The sequence below is a fragment of the Mobula birostris genome, chromosome 6 (genome assembly GCF_030028105.1).
Source record: "Mobula birostris isolate sMobBir1 chromosome 6, sMobBir1.hap1, whole genome shotgun sequence".
NCBI lineage: Eukaryota > Metazoa > Chordata > Chondrichthyes > Myliobatiformes > Myliobatidae > Mobula > Mobula birostris.
Window position 1 is genome coordinate 75,596,866 of NC_092375.1, and position 21,455 is coordinate 75,618,320.

Below are 21,455 nucleotides of genomic sequence, written 5' to 3' on the forward strand. Positions count from 1 at the left end.
CATAGTTGTGGCAACTGAAGATTTAAAATGGACTGAGAGGTCTAGACTAAATATGTACTTGTCTGGTTGTGATTTTACTAATATTCTATCTGTGCCTGTATATGCAAGGACTGGGACTCAAAGCCATGGATTTGCCTAGTAAGAGTCGGGTGTCGGGATCTGGACTGGACCTCAAAGCCATGGTATGCCTAGTCGGGGGCCAGTTGACTGATTATATCGGTGGGCTGGGGCGTCTGGATGGTATATATACATGCATATTCTGCTTTATTGTATCTTTACTGATGTTCTATATGGGTTTGAGCTGTAAGCATCAAATTGCAGCATCGCATGGGGAGGGGGGAGGGGGGAGGTGGGCCCTGGAACTCTTATTACGCAATTTTGTGCTTACTGTGGGTGATTGTTGGTAATACGTCTTTGCACCTTGACCCCGTAGTAACGCTGTCTCGTTTGGCTGTATACATGAGTATTCATATATAGTTAAATGACAATTAAACTTGAATTGAATACTCCTCTCTGTGAAGAGGGACAACATGGTGAATCAGTGGATAGTATGCAGTGATGGTTTGTCCATCCTGCACTATCAGTACTCTACTTACAGTGACTTCATTATCATGAAGTTGACATTACAATGATACCTTTTCATTGTTACAAATCACAAAAAAAATTGCATTAGCTTGGCAAAAAAAAATTGAATTTGTTCAAATGAAAAATGCTATGCAACAGAATTAATTATGTATTTTGAAATTTTGTAAATCAGCAGGATGATGTTAATAATAATTGCTGGGATTAATGACACGGATATTGACCCCAAAATGAGGAGTACACTTGAAGTGAGACAATGGAATACTCTCAGTACAAGATTGAGAGAGAGAGAGCAGTTGGTTGAGTGCTGCAACAACCGCCTTGCACTCAACATCAGTAAGGCCAGGGAAATGATTGTGGACTGCAGGAAAGGGAAAATCAGGAGAAAACACAGCAGTTCTCATCTAAGGGTTAGCAGTGGAAAGGGTGAGCAGCTTCACATTCCTGGGTGTCAACATCTCTGAAGATCTATCCTGGTTCAAACTTGTTGATACAATTACCAAGAAGGCACTGAAGCAGCTATATTAGGATTTTAAGAGACTTGGTATGTCACCAAAAGATGTACTGTGGAGAGCATTCTAACTGGTGGCATCACCATCTGGTACAGAGGGGCTACTGCACAGGACTGGGAAAAGCTGCAGAAGGTTGCAAACTCAGCCGGCTCCATCATGGGCACTAGCATCCCAGCATCGAGGACATCTTCAAAAGGTGATGCCTCGAAAAAAGGTGGCAGCCATCATTCAGGATCCCCATCACCCAAGACATGTCGTCTTCTCGATGCTACCACCAGGGAAGAGGTAGAGGAACAGGACCCTAAAGACACACACTCAACACTTTAGGAACAGCTTGTTCCCCGTAGCCATCAGATTTCTGAATGGACAATGAACCAACACACGAAAACCACTTCTTTTGGTCTCTTTGTGCACTACTTATTTAATTTAAGATCAAATTTATATTCCTTATTGTAATATTTCTATGTACTTCAGCCACAAAACAACATTTGCCAGTGAGATGATTTAGCTGGATTCCAATAAAGTTTATAACTCAAGTGCAAATGGCCCAGATCTCACTTACCTGGTAGTTTATGTTTTTATGTAAATGCTTGTCAGGATTTTGCATTGTAAAAGAAACAGGTTTACCTATTTGTTCAGTGTTACTCTTCTTCCCTGTCTGATCCCTGTCTGCTGAAGGCCCACTGAGAATTCCCAACACTTCAACATAGTTTATCAGTTTTATTATCATCAGATCTTTTGTTTACATGCTATCCAGTCAGATAACGCCTTCCATAAGTATATTGAGGCAGGATAAAGAAGAACGTAACACAGAATATAGCTTTGTAGCCATGAATAAAATGCAAGGGCAGAATGTATGCTCTCAATTCACACAAGACTTTTAAAATAAAGTTTGCCAACATTATTGAAAATTTGTCACCAAAGATTCAAATGGAATTCATACAAGTTCCAGGTGAATGAAGATCAATTTCCAAAGTTGCCTCAATAAACAAGAAATGATTAGTGTTTTATAGCCTAACAACTTTCTGAAGCACATGTTAATACACAAGCTGAATCTGGAGCATCAACACTGTGAATGAAAAGCTCAGCTCAGTTTTCTGTGCTTTGACAGTGTTCCAGCCTCCTTCCGATGCACCGCAAAACATTTCCATACATTCGGATTTCAATAGCCATTTTGTTCGACGGTGCCACCATGCTCTTTTGTAAAGTGCTGCATATTGAAAACATTTTTCTTGTTTACAGTCCTGTGAAGAAGCGTTTCTATGGAAACATGGTTACTAACGAGCCAGCGATTTGTCTGGATTTGGCCAAACAGCTGACCGTTTGTTGGCAGAGAGTTTAATGCATTCACAGGATGAGGGTGGGCAACCGCAAAACACAAAACCCCTGGCAAGGGTCACAATTAGTCTGCAGCAGTGAGTGTTACTCAAATAATGAATTAAGAGTCTGGTCTATCCAGAGCAATGGGCTGAGAGAGGGCAGGCCATGGTCTCAAACACTTCTCACCAGTGATATAAGCAATTTATAAATCCTTTTAGGCCAGTAAAGGATAATTGAGGAAGCTGATGAATCTGGGCAACTAAGTGGAGAGACAATCTTTTATAGACTTGATTTTTTTGTGAGCCTGTTTAAGACAGGGAATTGTTCCAGCAAGAACTGTCTGTCTTGTACACTAAGTTCATGATAATTTTTACTCTGTAAAAGCAACAGCATATTCATTTTCTCACCTGAATGCTCAATTTTTCAGCCCTGGCAAAAATAAATCAAAGAATTAGCACTGGAAAGCACTAGCAAAGATAAAGAAAAACAGTGTGGGTGCAAGGTTGTGAAGCAACTTTCAGGTGCTCTCTCTGGGCTCAGTTGTCAAAGGTCACCCTGGTATCAGTGCAATTCCATGGCACCCCACAATCAAATGACTTTAGGTCTTGGGGAAACTGATGAGACAGTCAACTATAATAAAGACCGTCTATGCTGGGGGTTGCTGATAGGGTTGCCAACTGTCCTGTATTTGCCGGGACATCCCGTATATTGGGCTAAACTGGTTTGTCCCATACGGGACCGCCCTTGTCCCATATTTCCCCCACTAAGGTAGAGCGTTCCTATGAAACCTTTTGTGCCGAAATGGTGTAAAGCGCAGAAGCAATTACCATTAATTTATATGGGAAAAATTTTTGAGCATTCCCAGACCCAAAAAATAACCTACCAAATCATACCAAATAACACATAAAACCTAAAATAACACTAACATATAGTAAAAGCAGGAATGATATGATAAATACACAGCCTATATAAAGTAGAAATAATGTATGTACAGTGTAATCAGGAAGATTAAGCCAAATTACCGATTTGTGGGGAAAAAAATTGGCACATACGTGCATGCGCATGTCATATATGTGCACACAGGTGCCCGCGCAAAACTTCATGGTCATGGTAGGGTAAACACAAGTGTCCCGTATTTTGTACCTTATTTGGGAGTGAGAAAGTTGGCAACCCTAGTTGCTGATCCCCCTACCCTTGTGGAAAGAATGCAGCTCAGATTCCCTTTTAGACCCATGCAGGTGTCTGTGTAATGAAACAGTACAGTCAAACTCTAATCCAACACACGCAAGATGCTGGTTGTATTGGAGTTGCAAATTTTTCAGAACATTGTATGTTATTCTTGTCGGTTCTGCAACAGACTCTGAATTCATAATTTTTTTTACAACATGTAACTCAGTGTTCCAATAAACTTTTCAGTGAAGGCAGTTGGTGTAAAGAGAACAAAGTTAGCAGAGCCCCACTGAGTTTAAAGACAGCATGGAAATCGGGACCCTAGATGCTTATCCTCCCATTGATACAGCCTGACCTGCTGAGTATTTCCAGCACCTTCTGTATTTTTTGGTGATCTGGACCTGACTGGTCAAATCTGAAGTCAATTTCAAAATTTCCCCTTTGAACAACAAAAGAGGATGGTGCCTTCATCACCACAGTCCCCTCATCTTGCCAGCTAGTCTGTTCCTTGTTAAGTTTCGCCCACACAATGAGATTGCTTTGATGGTCTGTGATTTCTTCAAGCTGTAAAACTCAACGGCAAGTTCTATCACACAAGGTCACAGATCATAATTAAGCATCACCTCATGCAAAAGCACTGAGAAAAGAAATACTATAGCTCAAGAGCACCGTGTTGTTGGCACTCAGCTCTGACACAGCCTTGGTTTCACAGCAATGCTGAGCTGAACTGAATTGACACATCCAAATATGTTACAAAACATCCATGCACTCTTCTCTCTCCGTCCACCCTGCCACGTTGCCACACAAGGAATTCCCTGTAAGTTACTGGCCCCAGGGGAGACCAAAGCCGTGGGAGTTCAGCATCTGCTTGTCTAATGTTTAAGATTATAAACACACTATAATAGGACTGTGTACCGCACCGCAGTGTACTGCTTTACGGCACCAGTGATCAGAGTTCAATTACCATCGCTGTCCGTAAGGAGTTTGTACATTCTCCCCATGACAGCATGGGTTTCCTCCAGGTGCTCTGGTTTCCTCCCACAGTCCAAACATGTACGGGTGAAGCTTAGTAAGCTGTGGGCATGCTATGTTGGGGTCAGAACAATGGTGACGCTGTGGGCTGCCCCCAGCGCATCCTCGCACTGTGTCGGTCTTTGACGCAAACAACGTATTTAAATGTATATTCCGATATTTTGATGTACACGTGACAAATAGAGATCATCAAGTTAAAGAGACAAACATTTAGAATGTTATTTTGCCTGGTGTATATTCAGTGATCATTAGGTACAAGTAACATTTCAATAAACCTCTGTAGTAAGCCATTTACCATGACAATGTTGCTTTTCAGGCACAAAGTCAAAGAGAGACAGCACTGAAGCAGGCCGTTCAGCCCATTGAGTCTGCACTAACCAACAACCATTCATTTCTTCTTAAGCCTGTTCACTCCTTCTAGGGCATAGGCAGCTGACAGCAGCTTGCCAGAGTCCTCTGTCCTGGGCCAGTCTTTCAAGAGCAGGTGTAGCCTACCTAGACGTATTCTAGGTGAAGATCCTTCGTCTCCCTGGGTGAGGTCCTTGGAACTTCTACTGCCGTTTCTGCAGCCCTGGGTTTTTACTGGATGGGATTGCTAGCCCCATGTTTGACCCTCCTTTTGCAGCCAGGCTTGGGACCATGTTTGGTGGAATTAACTATCCATTTACACTAATCTCATTTCTTTACACGTCAAAGTGAAGAATATCTGGTGTATAATCCACTAACAATTTCTGTTGACTCTGAGAACAATCACACCAAATCAGTATTGTAATATTATGGATAAAAAGGTTTGTATTTAGATAGGGCTTTTTGCTGCCTTGGAATATCCCAAACCTCCTTACAGTCAACAAGGGCAAGGTATAGCTCATCTGTACAAAGAAAATCACCAGATACTCTGCATTAATAATAACAAGTGGAAATGCCAAGCAGGTGAGGCAGCATCTATGTTGGCTGTCTACAGGGTTCTGGGTGAAAGGAGGTCACATTCTCCATTCAAAGTTCTCTTGATATTAATTAGCAATAAACAGATCATCACAGGAAATCACTAGACTTATTGGCTTGGAAAATAGATAAATGGACAAGGAGACTGGAACTAATACCATACCTGACAAGTGCTTTACACGTTCGAAGGGATCGCAAAGCTTCAAACCATGAGGTCTATGCCTATAAGCTTCTTCGTACCCAGCTGCAAACATTAAGTGAGAGAAGGCGTCTACAAGTCCACAGAGTGCTGTGTCCAACCTGCTCCATGGCACGCTGCATCAATCTTAACCTATCAGTATTAACTCAAGAGTTTCGATAAGCGGAAGTTAACCTCCAGTCAGCCGTGCAATATTGCTGCACAAGGAATTCCCCACAAATTACAAGCCCCAAGGGGTTCGGCTGTATCAGAAAAGGACAAAACAAAAAGAGTGAGAATTTACCAAAGGTGAGCTTTTTTATGAAAGTATATTCGCTTACTGTGGTAAAAGATAGTGGAGATAGCGAATCACATACAGGCCAGGCAGTATCAAGATTGATCTTAGTGAAGGTGGGGGCAGGGGAAGGATAGACCCTGTTTCACATTAGTCAGAGTTAATCCAACTGATGCTGCCTGCCCTACTGAGTGGTTCCAGCACCTTAGTCCACATATGTAAACGTTCAAGGAAGTGAACTTAAAGTGGAAGTGATATCTCAGACATGCCGAATGCAAGCCTGTACAGACATGGGTTCAGCAAAGTGCTTCAGGTCACATAGACTCCAAGGAGAAATAGGTGAGAGACAGGCTGGAGACTGAGAGAGAAAGGTCAAATGAGACAGGAAGAGAAACGAGCAGAGACAAGGTCCCAGGATGAAACAGAGTGATTTTCATCTTCACTGAATGTATGCTAACCTTGCAGATTTTTATCTGGTTTGGTATCCACTCTCCCAGATTACTGTCTTTAAATTGAGAGTGGAATCTATCCTTGTTTGCTTTCGTTTGGCAACTCACAGTCCCATCTCTGTGCTCTGGAGTCATTTGAATGCAGACTACCCAGCTCCAGCTGTGAATTCTGGGCTGATATTCAGGGTGATAAATGCCAGTGTTATTCCTCCACCCCTTCATCATGTGAAACAGCTGGTATCATAAACCTTCTCAGTTCCTGTACCCACCCTTTTGCCAGTTTATTATGAAGTCTGCAAATCCCAGTTTTCTAGGAAATAATATGAAATGGAAACAATCAGCACCCCTTCAATCCACCCTTCCCAATTAACTCACAGATTTTACAGTTTAAGCATTGGAAAATGAAAGGGAGCGATGAATACACTGACAACATTTAAAAGGACATTTGACAGTCTGTGGATAGGAAAGATTTCGACAGAGGGATATGGGCCTAATGCAAATGGAACTGGGTCAGGAAGGCACCTTGCTTGGCATGGATGGGTTGGGGCAAAGGGCGGTTTCTGTGTTGTGTAACTCCAGGACTTATTTTTCAGATTTCTCTCCCCACTAATCTGTAGCTTTGAGAGTCAATCCTCAAATTCCTATTGATCCACAATTTACAACTCATCCACTCCCATCTCCACCCCCTCCGGATTCTGTACCCATTTCATGTCTCATTTTGAACTGATGCAAACTTATGGATATTAATATTACCCGAGTGCCAAATCTGCGCTCATTCACCACTTTTGAAATGTGAACCAGTATTACACCACTCTCAATGGGGCATAAAAGTCAACGTGCTTCTCAGTCACCATTTGAACTGCATTTTAATTTTGCTAAAATTTGTTTTCTCTGTTTTTCAAAGTTACTTTGTGTTGAAACATTCATTAAGAAAATTTGTTTTGGGGCAAAAGAATTATGGTTTTTATTAGCTTGGTTTTGTTTAAAGGCATATTATTAAACTGGTACAGGTGATATCTGGGACTTGACCAGGTTTGTGCACTTTGGTGTAGCTTCAAGTGACATTCTAATAAGTTGACCAGCAAGCTTTGTTAATAAATGGGATTCTTCTCTGCCATTCCAGACACTGGCTGAATCTGCCCATTCAAACCAAGTAAGCCAGGATGATCTGACTATTGTCACTGTATGCTTCATAAAACTTACTTTTTAAATCAGAAAAATTAGCTTTAAAAGGAAAGTGACATCTTAACTTATACCAATCCTCTGAGTTCCTTGTTATGTTTTAAGAACAAATGTAAAATCCCATATGAAATGCTTGTACTTTAAACTGTATTTTGAACACAGGAATTTCACTTCTCATTTTATTATGAAGAATTTCCCCACACCCTAGAAATATTTCAGTAAGGTCTAGCAAAAACAAACAGTAGGAAGGGAGCCATAAAGCAGGTGAAATATTCAGCTAGGGGCAATGTTGTGACCCTTGCTTATCTCAGCCCAGTATCTATTCTACACTTAGTAGTTTAAAGAAAGCAATCTCCTATCATTGTAATTTAACACTCAAACCCAATCTGCAAGTGATATCCATAAGGGGACACCACAGGGGTAAAGGAGCAAAGCTCTTTCTCCAGTCCAACTGAGCCTAACTCCAGTGTGCAGGCAGATGTCCCAGTATGGATCAGCAAGACCAGCACACAGACCATGTTCAGGACCTTGAGTCGGCAAAATGAAGTTTTGGCCATCAGGAAAGAATTACGAAATTCTTGTCCACAGAGAGAGTCTTTAGAATACTCCGCCCAGCATGGTTGTGTAGTTCAGGCAGAGGGCAGCAGATTTTTGGACGTTCTGGGATCTGAGGGAATCAGGATTAGAGTAGGAGAGTGCGGCAAGGTTAAAGATCAGCCATAATTGTACTGAATGGCAGAGCAGGCACAAAGGCCAAATGAACTAGTCCTGCTGCTCACACAGGATGCGGATACAGGCTCTTCAGCCCATTGTTCCTGCTGGCCAACGACCCTCCATTTTCATATTAATCCTTCCCTGATCCATTCTCATTGACTACACACCAGCAGCAACTTACAGTGGCCAATTAATTACCATCATGCATCTCCTCGGGATGTGGGAGGAAACCCAGGAAGTAAAAGGAAGGACATAGCAACTCCATACAAACAGCAGCCAAAGCCAGGATTGAACCCAGGTCTGCAGCACCATGACACAATGGCTCTGCTGGCTGTGACACTGCAGCTTCCTCGTGTGCCTTATTTTCTCGTGCTGAGAAGTGGCCAAGTTCAGATGGACCTGCTACCCCATTACCAGGCCAACTAAATGGCTCAGAAAGCAAAGAACCCACTGGCTTGTCAGAGCCAGTGACCTTTAGTCCTAAGGAAGGAAATGCTGCTGAACTAATTACTTCACATATTCAATGCATCAGGCAAGCAACCAAAAACAAAAATCATTCTCAAAAACAGGAATGTATTACTAAGGATTTTTTGGAAGTCCAGTTCCTATTGCTGTTGTGTTTAATCTATCTTGTTCAACAAAGCTGCAAGAAGTTTTGGAAAGATAAACAAATAGTATGCTGTCATGTTTCAGTATACAGTGCAGGGAATAACACAGTCTCTGCTTTAATGGACTGATGTAGTTCCTGAGGCCAGGACATTACACAGAAGAGTTTGTCAGCAGCTCCTTATCTTCCACAATTCAACAAATGGTTCAAAGAGAATTAGTGAAAGAACATTATTGCATTGACAGAAATTCCCTTGGTCCTTTATACATAACAAACAAAATTACATAATCGTATCCCGGAAAATGGCCAAGCAGCCCAATGTCAGCCTTTAGGCTCCTCCGGTTCTGCTTCATGTAACCCTACAGATCTGTCTAATCCTGCCACTTTTCTACCCATTTCACCAACACATATATACCTTATTAGGCCAAGGCCTTTCATGGCTGATTATGCTTTTGTGTTTTCTATCATCTGTAAATTTAAAAGTTATGCCTTCTACACTCCGGTCTAAGTTATGAACATATATTAAAGCCAAAGTACATTAATTATCAAAGTATGTATACTTTATACAACCTTACGATTTGTTTCTCATAGGCAGCTAAAAAACAATGAAACCCAATAGAACCCATTAAAACAAAAGAAGACCACTGAACACCCAACGTGCAGAGGGAAAAAAACCTGCAAACAATGAAAGTAAGCAAATAGCATTCGGAACTGAAGTTCACAGAAGTGAGTTCACACTGTGATAACTGCAGGCCACAGCCACAGTTCGGTGCAGAGATGAGTGAGCCTCTCAGAGTAAAGTGGCAATGCTCCTGGTGAGCTTTGTGGAATGCCATTCTGTATTTCTTTCCATTGCTATTCCGTGTGCTGTCATTTGATCAATTTATTCATTAGTCGACCATGGTCTTTCCTCAACAAATCGTGGCATTTGTCCTGGACTATTTTCTGCCTTTCTAAATGAAGGTGTGTGCAGTCCCTTGAAATTAGTTCCAATAATTATGAGAAAATAGCTGAGTCAACTGTGATGCTACTTTAAGCACAGGTAGCCAAAAGCTTGATCCAGCTGCTCAACAAGTTTTATTTGATTCTGTTACCATTAAGTCTCTCAAGATTTTTTACCATGTTAATTATGTTTTATAAATGTAGTGTGATGGAGAGTAGGCGGTGAACGCACTCCTGACACACACACAAACACTGCCTTGTCATACTGCTGTCGTGTAGAGAGTACACACTTCAATATCTTCCCCTGTATATACTTACAATGGGTCATAAACTGAGCTGACCCATTCGGACTGGCTTTATGGTGCCTTTCCCACCAGACACAGCAGAATATTCTATTTCTTTAGTAATGGGGATATACAAGTGCGGATATGTTGTTTGGATACTGTATTCAGGGTAGATACTTCTATTTTGTAATATGATTGTAACTGCATTGTGGGGTGCACCATATTCTAATACATGTGTAGTCTTAAGTTAACTTTGTTGGTAACTAAAGATAGGATGGCCTAGAGTGCAAACAGAAAGAGTTCATCACCCTCAGTGGGAGAGATAGGGCCTGCCGGGGTTTACATGAGACGAGAATAAGCATGGAGCTATTATTGTGTTTTCTGGTAGATACCCTTTTGTAAATATTGGCAGTTTTCTTTTCATTATTTTCACTGATTTTTGTAAGTTTGATATTTAATGACTCACCTAACAAACATCCTTGCACTAAAGTGATAAGTGACTCCAGCCACGTTTCCTTTGGTCATAGCCCATGTATCTGACATACAACTAGCTGATAATCTTGTTGTTGTGTCATGAAACTGCCTTATTTACAATTGCTAGTTTCTGCCTTCTCATGAAGAAACATCTTTGAATGTTCATGTTTTAAGACACAAGTGACCTCCACGTCTTTCCTTGAGAAAAGTGATTGTGACTGTTCAAACTTTCCTGATGTTTATCCTGTCAGACCTGCTAAGTTTGAGTACAGAGAGGAAATTAAGAACCTGGTGGTATGGTGCGAAGACAATAACCTATCCCTCAACATTAGCAAGACAAAGGAATTGGTTGTCGACTTCAGAAGGAGTAGCGGACTGCACGACCCAATTTACATCAGTGGTGCGCAAGTGGAACAGGTCAAAAGCTTTAAGTTCCTCAGGGTCAATACCACAATTGACCTGACTTGGTCCAACTGAGCAGAGTCCACTGCCAAGAAGGCCCACCAGCGCCTTTACTTCCTGAAAAAACTAAAGAAATTTGGGCTGTCCCCTAAAACCCTCACTAATTTTTATAGATGCACCGTAGAAAGCATTCTTCTAGGGTGCATCACAATCTGGTATGGATGTTGTCCTGTCTAAGACCAAAAGAAGCTGCAGAAGATCGTGAACACGGCACAGCACATCACACAAACCAATCTTCTGTCCTTGGACTCACTTTGCACCGCACGCTGTCGGAGCAGTGCTGCCAGAATAATCAAGGACATGACCCACCCAGCCAACACACTTTTCATCCCTCTTCCCTCCGGGAGAAGGCTCAGGAGCTTGAAGACTCGTACAGCCAGATTTGGGAACAGCTTCTTTCCAACTGTGATAAGACTGCTGAACGGATCCTGACCTGGATCTGGGCCGTACCCTCCAAATATCCGGACCTGCCTCTTGGTTTTTTTGCACTACCTTACTTTCCATTTTTCTATTTTCTATTTATGATTTATAATTTAAATTTTTAATATTTACTATCGATTTGTAATCCAGGGAGCGGGAAGTGCAGAATCAAATATCGCTGTGATGATTGTACATTCTAGTATCAATTGTTTGGCGACAATAAAGTATATAAAGTATAAAACTCCTTGTGAATCATCATTTAGGCCTTCTTTAGAGCCCCCAAGGCTGTGTGCCTCAAATAGCTTCTGATGACCAAGTCCAGCTCCTGGCCTTCACCTGTGGCTTACCTAGTAAGCCTGGCGGAACCATTTCTACTGACAGGAGCAGGGGCAAAGGTAGGTTACTGGTGCCCTAAAACCAGTTGCTTTAGGCTGATGGACTTGTCAGCCGTGTAGGCAGCTCACCTAGAAGGAAAACTCTGATCTCAAACCCCTGCTGCCGTGTGGCTATACCCATTCATGGGGAAGCTTTGGGAGTAAACCCAGAGGGAAATATCCAGAGCTGGAGTCCCTAAGGCAACCTGCATCGAGTTCAACGCTGACTGGTGCCAAACTGTATTGGTCTCTGCCGTTCCTTTGGGTTCATCAAATGTATGGAGGGGGGGAGCTTGCTACATGGGTAACAGCTTGTTCTCCATATCGTACTGCCCAGGCTTGCATATTTAGACAGCCAGGATGCAATATCCATGGTTAACCCTGACCAACGGAGGCCTCGACTAGTGCTTCCACATTCACTTTATAATATGAAGACAGTAATTGGGTGACAAAACGATACCATAATATCTAAAACACCTGTCTCAGGCCCCAAGGATAATAAGCAGAGATGGGAGTTACTTCCTTACAACAGAGAATTGACTGTCTGCTATTTTTTATCATGTGCTGGTCATGGTTCTTTCATCAGCATGAAGTAAAAATGTCAATCAAGAACACTTTTTTAAGTAGTGCTCACTCAGTGAAAATTTGGTTATTCCAAATGGCCTTTGTACATATGCACCAGACATCTTACAACTTTCTGAAAGGATCTTCACTAACTGTGATTCAAAACAACAACATAGAGACACAGAAGACTACAGACGATAGAGTCTGGAGCAACAAACAGTCTGCTGGAGAAACACAGCAGGTCCTGATGCCGGGTCTCACCCTGAAAATTTGACAATTTCTTTCCACCTTTACAGATGCTGCTCAATCTGCTGAGTTCCTCTAGCAGATTGTTTGATGTTGCAGAACTACAAGTTGTTTAATTCAGGGTAAATTTTAAGATATAGTGTTAAAACTGAATTATAATTGAGTATTGACATGGCAATCCTAGAGCACAAATCCATCTTTCATTTTACAGCTCCACAGAAGGGGGAAAGGAAAAGATATGAAGTATCTTGACCCATGAGGCTACTCCATATATCTCCAAATACAATTTTGTAAAGCCGCCATCATGTCCACAACATTCACACCTGCCAATTGTGTTGCACTATGCACTCAAACACTTCAACCCTCCAAGCCAGTTCTGTCCTAAAGTAGGGGTTTGCTAACGAACTATCAGCTGCTGTGGGCATGGATATTCAACCAAACTATAGGAGATAGCTCTCCTCTCATTCTGATAATCTTCCTGGCAACTTCCTGGCACAAGCAACTCATTGCAACCCAGGAAAACCTCCATGGTTTGTGGTAAAAAGGACATTCTTCCTGTGGGTATCAATGTTTCATTAGCATATTATTCTGAGTCATTAGAGGCACTTTCCAAGTACCCCTTCATCCTTGTCAAATACATTTATTTAGTAGCAACACATTACAGTAGCTGGAAGAGTGCTGCTTGCATTATTTGTTTCTTCAAGAACTCTGCAAAGGTTGTACCTTCTGGGCTGTGTGTTGGGATCAGTAAGAACATGCAGTGCAACAGTGGGGCACACTGAGCTGACACTGACGTTTGGCCTGAAACAATTATTCATTTTCATCGATGCTGCCTGACCTGCTGAGTTCCTCCAGCATTTTCTGTGTGTGATACTGCCAATGCTAGTTTCAGTGGAGCAGTACACACAAGGAAACCCAACAACACTGTCTCACAGATCTCATAATCAAAGTTCTACATTGTGCTGCATATGTTACAAATTATCAAACAATACAGTATGTGGATTCTGGTCAAGGCTCTGGCCTACCGGAACATACTCAAAACTATGTTTGTGTCCCTAGAAATACCTGGCAAATCTCAAAACCCACATGCAGCCTCCCACTGAAATTATTAGTTCAATATCCTACACTGACATCATCAATATTTAATTCTATTTTCTGAAAAGAAAACATGTTTAGATTTTTAAATCTCTGTCAAGGGGAAAATATGTTTCTTCCAGATTCACGACGGTAATGCATTGCAGTGTATGTGACTAATGCATACACAAAGAGCAAGTCAAGCAGCATCTGAGGAGACAGAAAAGAACTTTTTCAAGTGAAGGATGCTTCATCTGATGAAGTCAATAGGCTTGATGACCCCTGCACTTTTGTGATGTCTGAGATGCAGAACTCTCTTTCTCTCTCCCCACTGATGTTACAGTTGTCTTGGTACATGTTGGTACCAATGGCATAGATAGGACAAAGGAGGAGGTCCTGAAGAGAGATTTCCGGGAGTTAGGAAGGAAGCTGAGAAGCAGGATCTCCAGGGTAGTAATCTCAGGATTGCTACCTGTGCCACGTGCTAGCGAGGGCAAGAATAGTAGGATCAGGCAGGTGAATGCGTGGCTGAGAGACTGGTGCAGGGGGCAGGGCTTCAGATTCTTGGATCACTGGGATGTCTTCTGGGGGAAGTATGACCTGTTCAAAATGGACAGGTTAGACCTGAACCCGAAGGGGACCAACATCCTGGTGGGAAGGTTTAATAGAGCTGTTAGGGAGGGTTTAAACTAATTTGGCAGGGGGATGGGAACTGGAATGATAGAGTGGAGGAAGGGGAAAACAGAAATAAATCTAAGATAGTGAGCAGTAAAGATGTCAGGAAAGACAGGCAGGTGATGGGGCAAATTTGTAGCCATTGGGATGAGTTGCAGTGCAATCAAAGAAAAAAAGTACCAAATACTGAACTTAAGGTGTTATACTTAAATGCACGCAGCATAAGGAATAAGGTGGATGATCTTGTCGTACAGCTACAGACTGGCAGGTATGATATTGTGGCCATCACTGAGACGTGACTAAAGGATGCATGTCTCGGGGAGCTGAACGTTCAAGGATACAAGGTGTATCGGAAGGATAGGCAGGTAGGCAGAGGGGGAGGCGTGGCTTTATTGGTAAGAAATGATATCAAATCATTAGAAAGAGGTAACATAGGATCGGAAGGTGCAGAATCTTTATGGGTTGAGCTAAGAAATCGCAGGGGTAAAAGGACCCTGATGGCAGTTATTCATAGGCCTCCAAACAGCTGCAGTGATGTGGACTACAAATTACAACAGGAAATAGAAAAGGCTTGTCAGAAGGGCAGTATTATGATAATTGTGGGGATTTTAACCTGCGAGTGGATTGGGAAAATCAGGTCGGCACTGGATCTCAAGAGAGAGAATTTGTACAATGTCTGCGAGATGGCTTTTTAGAACAGCTTGTTGTTGAGCCCACTAGGGGATCGGCTGTACTGGATTAGGTATCGTGTAATTAACCGGAGGTGATTGGAGAGATTGAGGTGAAGGAACCCTTAGCAGGCAGTGATCATAACATGATTGAGCTCACTGTGAAATTTGAAAAAGAGAAGCCGAAATCCGATGTGTCGGTATTTCAGTGGAGTAAAGGAAATTACAGTGGCATGAGAGAGGAACTGGCCAAAGTTGACTGGAAAGGGACACTGGTGGGAAAGACGGCAGAGCAGCAGTGGCTGGAGTTTATGCGAGAAGTGAGGAAGGTGCAAGACAGGTATATTCCAAAAAAGAAATTTTCGAATGGAAAAAGGATGCAACTGTGGCTGACAAGAGAAGTCAAAGCCAAAGTTAAAGCAAAAGAGAGGGCATACAAGGAAGCAAAAATTAGTGGGAAGACAGAGGATTGGGAAGTTTTTAAAAGCTTACAAAAGGAAACTAAGAAGGTCATTAAGAGGGAAAAGATGAACTATGAAAGGAAACTAGCAAATAATATCAAAGAGGATACTAAAAGCTTTTTCAAGTATATAAAGAGTACAAGACAGGTGAGAGAGGATATAGGACCAATAGAAAATGATGCTGGAGAATTTGTAATGGGAGATAAGGAGAAGGTAGAGGAACTGAACGGGTATTTTGCATCAGTCTTCACTGAGGAAGACATCAGCAGTATACCGGACACTCAAGGGTGACAGGGAAGAGAAGTGTGTGCAGTCACAATTACGACAGAGAAAGTACTCAGGAAGCTGAGTAGTCTAAAGGTTGATAAATCTCCTGGACCAGATGGAATGCACCCTCGTGTTCTGAAGGAAGTAGCTGTGGAGATTGCGGAGGCATTAGCAATGATCTTTCAAAAGTCGATAGATTCTGGCATGGTTCCGGAGGACTGGAAGATTGCAAATGTGACTCCGCTATTTAAGAAGGGGGCAAGGAAGCAAAAAGGAAATTATAGACCTGTTAGCTTGACATCAGTGGTTGGGAAGTTGTTGGAGTCGATTGTCAAGGATGAGGTTACAGAGTACCTGGAGGCATATGACAAGATAGGCAGAACTCAGCATGGTTTCCTTAAAGGAAAATCCTGCCTGACAAACCTACTGCAATTTTTTGAGGAAATTACAAGTAGGCCACACAAGGGAGATGCAGTGGATGTCGTATATTTGGATTTTCAGAAGGCCTTTGACAAGGTGCCACACATGAGGCTGCTTAACAAGATAAGAGCCCATGGAATTACGGGAAAGTTACATACGTGGATAGAGCGTTGGCTGATTGGCAGGAAACAGAGTGGGAATAAAGGGATCCTATTCTGGTTGGCTGCCGTTCCACAGGGGTCCGTGTTGGGGCCGCTTCTTTTTACATTGTACATCAACGATTTGGCTTTGTGGCTAAGTTTGCTGATGATACGAAGATAGGTGGAGGGGCCGGTAGTGCTGAGGAAACAGAGAGTCTGCAGAGAGACTTGGATAGATTGGAAGAATAGGCAAAGAAGTGGCAAATGAAATACAATCTTGGAAAGTGTATGGTTATGCACTTTGGCAGAAGAACTAAATGGGCAGACTATTATTTAAATGGGGAGAGAATTCAAAGTTCTGAGATGCAACGGGACTTGGGAGTCCTTGTGCAGGATACCCTTAAGGTTAACCTCCAGGTTGAGTCAGTGGTGAAGAAGGCGAATGCAATATTGGCATTCATTTCTGGAGGAATAAAGTATAGAACATAGAACATAGAATAGTACAGCACAGTAAAGGCCCTTCGGCCCACAATGTTGTGTCGACCCTCAAACCCTGCCTCCCATATAAGACCCCACCTTAGATTCCTCCATATATCTGTCTAGTAGTCTCTTAAACTTCACTACTGTATCTGCCTCCACCACTGACTCAGGCAGTGCATTCCATGCACCAACCACTCTCTGAGTAAAAAACCTTCCTCTAATATCCCCCTTGAACTTCCCACCCCTTACCTTAAAGCCATGTCCTCTTGTATTGAGCAGTGGTGCCCTGGGGAAGAGGTGCTGGCTATCCACTCTATCTATTCCCCTTATTAACTTGTACACCTCTATCATGTCTCCTCTCATCCTCCTTCTCTCCAAAGAGTAAAGCCCTAGCTCCTTTAATCTCTGATCATAATTCATACTCTCTAAACCAGGCAGCATCCTGTTAAATCTCCTCTGTACCCTTTCCAATGCTTTCACATCCTTCCTACATTGAGGTGACCAGAACTGGACACAGTACTCCAAGTGTGGCCTATCCAGAGTATAGGAGCAGGGATGTGATGTTGAGGCTCTATAAGGCGCTGGTGAGACCTCACTTGGAGTACTGTGGGCAGTTTTGGTCTCCTTATTTAAGAAAGGATATGCTGACGTTGGAGAGGGTACAGAGAAGATTCACACGAATGATTCCGGGAATGAGAGGGTTAACATATGAGGAACGTTTGTCCACTCTTGGTCTGTATTCTTTGAAGTTTAGAAGAATGAGGGGGGACCTCATAGAAACATTTCGAATGTTGAAAGGCATGGACAAAGTGAATGTGGCAAAGTTGTTTCCCATGATGGGGGTGTCTAGTGCGAGAGGGCATGGCTTAAGGATTGAAGAGCGTCCATTCAGAACAGAGATGCGAAGAAATATTTTTAGCCAGAGGGTGGTGAACCTATGGAATTTGTTGCCACGGGTGGTAGTGGAGGCCAAGTCATTGGGTGTGTTTAAGGCAGAGATTGATAGGTATCTAAGTAGCCAGGGCATCAAAGGTTATGGTGAGAAGGCGGGGGAGTGGGACTAAATGGGAGAATGGATCAGCTCATGATAAAATGGCAGAGCAGACGCGATGGGCCGAATAGCCTACTTCTGCTCCTATGGTCTTATGGACTGAATTTCAGGATTATCTGTTCTTGGAGATGCTGTATTCTTACAAGGTACATTCCATGTGAATAGGCAGCACAAGGAGGAGGAGAGACACAGAACTCCTACAAAATAAGAGAGAGGAGCAGAATTAGGCCATTTGGTCCCACATAGTCTGCTCCACTGTAAGTTAGAATTCATACTAACCTGGAGAAGGTGATAACGTGCAAATTTCTAGTTGTCTCAGAGTCCATCAGGAAATTTGTTGCCTTAAATTTCAGTTGGATGTTTGTACACCACAGCAGTTGTAAAGTTCATCAGATGACTCTCAAAATTTATCTGAAGCGTGACTTTCAACCTTGTTGGCCTGAAGAGTAACTGGTCTAACTTACTCAGACACAAAACCCCATTCCACTGAACAGCGCACCACTCAAAAGAGCTGATCCTCAAATTTCTCGGTCCTTTGTGAGACTTAGAAATTTGTAGCATCAGGTACAATGACCTTGAACTATGTGGCAAAGCCTTGACTGCTCTTCCATGGTTACTGTTACTCTCAGTTTCCTTGTAAGAGGATCATTCTAACCTGCTGCTATTAATCCCTGTCACATCTCACAGTCTTCTACTCACTGCTATGCATGGGAAGTTACTTCAAAGAGGAATTTGTAACTATCTTTCCTTTAGCTCACAGGCCCATGCAGAGCAGACAGGGTCACTCACATAAATTCTAGGCTTCACCCATATGCAGATATTAAGAAGCTTCCCCCATATTCTTGCCAAGACTTTCCTGGAAATCTCATGTGAGCAACAGCTGCTGCAGCACGATAGAGCCCAGCAAAGGGAACATACTGCCTGCAGGCTTATTTCTTCACCTGTCTCTATTCCTTTATAGCACCTTCCTACCCACATCTTTCTTTGATGATTCCATTCACTCAGCAGCAACACTCTCCAATAACTAGAACAGTGTTGTATGTTCTCCATGCTCTTGAACTGGCTGTAAGGACAGTCTCAGTTACAACACAGCATCACATAGGAACATGTTGTTTCAAGGACCTCTCAACTTAGGTTTTCCCTCTTTATCAAACTTTCATAACCAGGTTAGGTTGAACCACAATACTAATTTAATACCAAAAACATCTTGGAGCTGCTTCTCAGTCCTTGTTTCATCACCTCCACAAGAAGATTGCACATTGCCATGATCAATGTAAGCAATACAGGTTAGAAAGGAAGATTAAAGTCTAAACTGGATTTAAGGAATGGAGGACCAGAGGTAGCCTGTCCTGGTGTTGGAGGCCTCTCCGAGTGAGGGGGTGAGTGGGGAAGGGGCTTGTTTTGCTTGTTGTCTTGTTTTGTTCTGTTGTTGTTGCTGTAGCTTGCATTGTTCTGCTTTTCGTGTTGTGGCTGTGTTCAATACTGAGGGCACACTATGTTGGTGCCAGAATGTGTGGCAGCACTTTCTTGGATGTTTTGGTTGTTAAAGCAAATGATACATTTCACTGTCTGTTTCAATGCATTCAAGATGGATATTGAACCCATGAATACCACCCTACCTCACTACTACTTTGATTTCTATGTTTTTACTATTTACTTAACTAATATATACTGTAATTCAGTTTTTTTCTTTTATGTATTGCATTGTACTGCTGCCGCAAAGTTAGCATATTTCACGACATATGCTGGTGATGTTAACCCCAATTCTGATTCTGAGATTTAAATTTATTTATCACATGTACTTTGAAACATGAACACATGTGCAAAATAAATCTGAATCAGATCTGAATCTAAACTTGAAATCCAAATGAATATTCAGACTGGCTAGTAAACCTTGGTCATAATAAACTATAAATTCTTTCCCTAGCGACCTGCTGCAATGGCGACCAATCAATAATTCTTGATTGTGCAAGATCAATCACTTTCAACAGAGCAGTGATGTGAAAACAGATCAAATGCTGACTCAAAACAAGGAAATTTATCAGTAGTCGGATATCCTGCAGTTTTTTTTTCCAAAACTGGACTCACACTCATGAATTCAGTTGACTGCTAGATACTGCTCATAAGTTGAATGGTTTATAGCAGCTGGATCCCTTATTGAATATTATTTTGCTAAATTACAACAGCTGCATCCCTTATTATTGCCCAGCACTCTCAGATCCTTAATAAAACATGCATAAAAAGACAGATACTGGCCCACAAAGGAAAATGGTAACTTTTAAAAAGCTCAACAAGGTCAAAGTAAAGTCACTGTTTCCCACTAGATGAACTGTCTAGAATCAGAAGTTATTTCCTTCAAATAAGGAACTGCCCAATCAAGACAAGGGTGGGAAGAAATTCCTTTACCCAGAGGATAATGAATCTTTGAAATTTCCTACTCAAAAGGCTCGGTTTGCAAATAGGACAGGAAAAATATTTTTTAGACGTTAAGGGAATCAAGAGATTGGGGGTGGGAGTGGTAGTGTAGATTTGTCGTGAGGTAAAAGATGAGCATGATTTTTTTGAATGGTAGAGCAAGCACAAGAGTATATATGTCCTACTCCTGCATCTCTATCTGATGGAAGGTCAACATGACATTTGCTTAGTGAGCAAGTGTTCTGTACAGCACACTGTACACACAGCAGAGCAAGCCCATAATGCTAATAATTTGCATAGTTCCCCTGTGATCTGGGAGGCAGTGGCAGTAGATCTCATTGACATGGCAGAGGGGCACCTTAGGTCGTTCCTTGTTGTAAAGGAAATTAATTTTCAGCCATTTTGGGCTACAGTGTATTTGTCACAATCCTTTCCCTAAGCTTCTCTTTACTGAGCTCACTATTTCGGGTTGAACAAGCCAGCTTTATAATATGACAGGCAGGGCAATCCATTCCAGATGCCGCTATTAAAATACTGTAGACCAAGGGGACCAAACAGTTTTGGGGAAATGGGCTGGGAGGCAGGATTAAACCACAGACTTAATCACAGTGAATATTAAATCTGAAGTATGCCCGTAAGAAAACAAATCTCAGGGATGTATATGGTGACATATGTAATTTGATATTAAAGTTACTTTGAATTTTGAAAGGCATATTTACACGCAAATTGAGAACTCTCTTGTACAGGAATTAAGTATCTGTCATTAGAAGATAACAGGAATGTGTGCGGTAAGAATGGTCTTCACTTGAGCAGCAATTCACCATCAGGAAATTTCCACAGTCATGCAAGAAAATGTCTGATTAAACAAAAAAAAGGCCAGCAGGCTCATTAGGATTTGTGCCAGATTCTGTTCATTTGTATGCATTTGTTAACACTATCCATGCCAATAAAATAAATCCTGTAAGTTTTAACTACACTGCAATCCAGAAAACAAAGATATATTGAAAAAGGTATGGAGACTTTACCAACTCTCCGCTATATCTATTCAAGATCTT

The 21,455-nt window shown here is 42.0% G+C and overlaps 1 protein-coding gene across 6 annotated transcripts in view; it reads right to left on the minus strand.

Annotated features, from left to right (window-relative positions):
* Positions 1-21,455, minus strand: part of gpm6bb (glycoprotein M6Bb) — a 191,650-nt gene that overhangs the window by 56,500 nt on the left and 113,695 nt on the right. The window contains exon 1 of one of the 6 annotated variants that reach the window (XM_072260686.1): positions 5,722-5,760. The exons of the other annotated variants lie outside the window; for them this stretch is intronic. The gene's annotated coding sequence lies outside the window, so the exon portion shown is untranslated. Of the gene's footprint in view, positions 1-5,721; positions 5,761-21,455 lie in introns of those variants that run through there. 6 annotated transcript variants of the gene reach the window in all.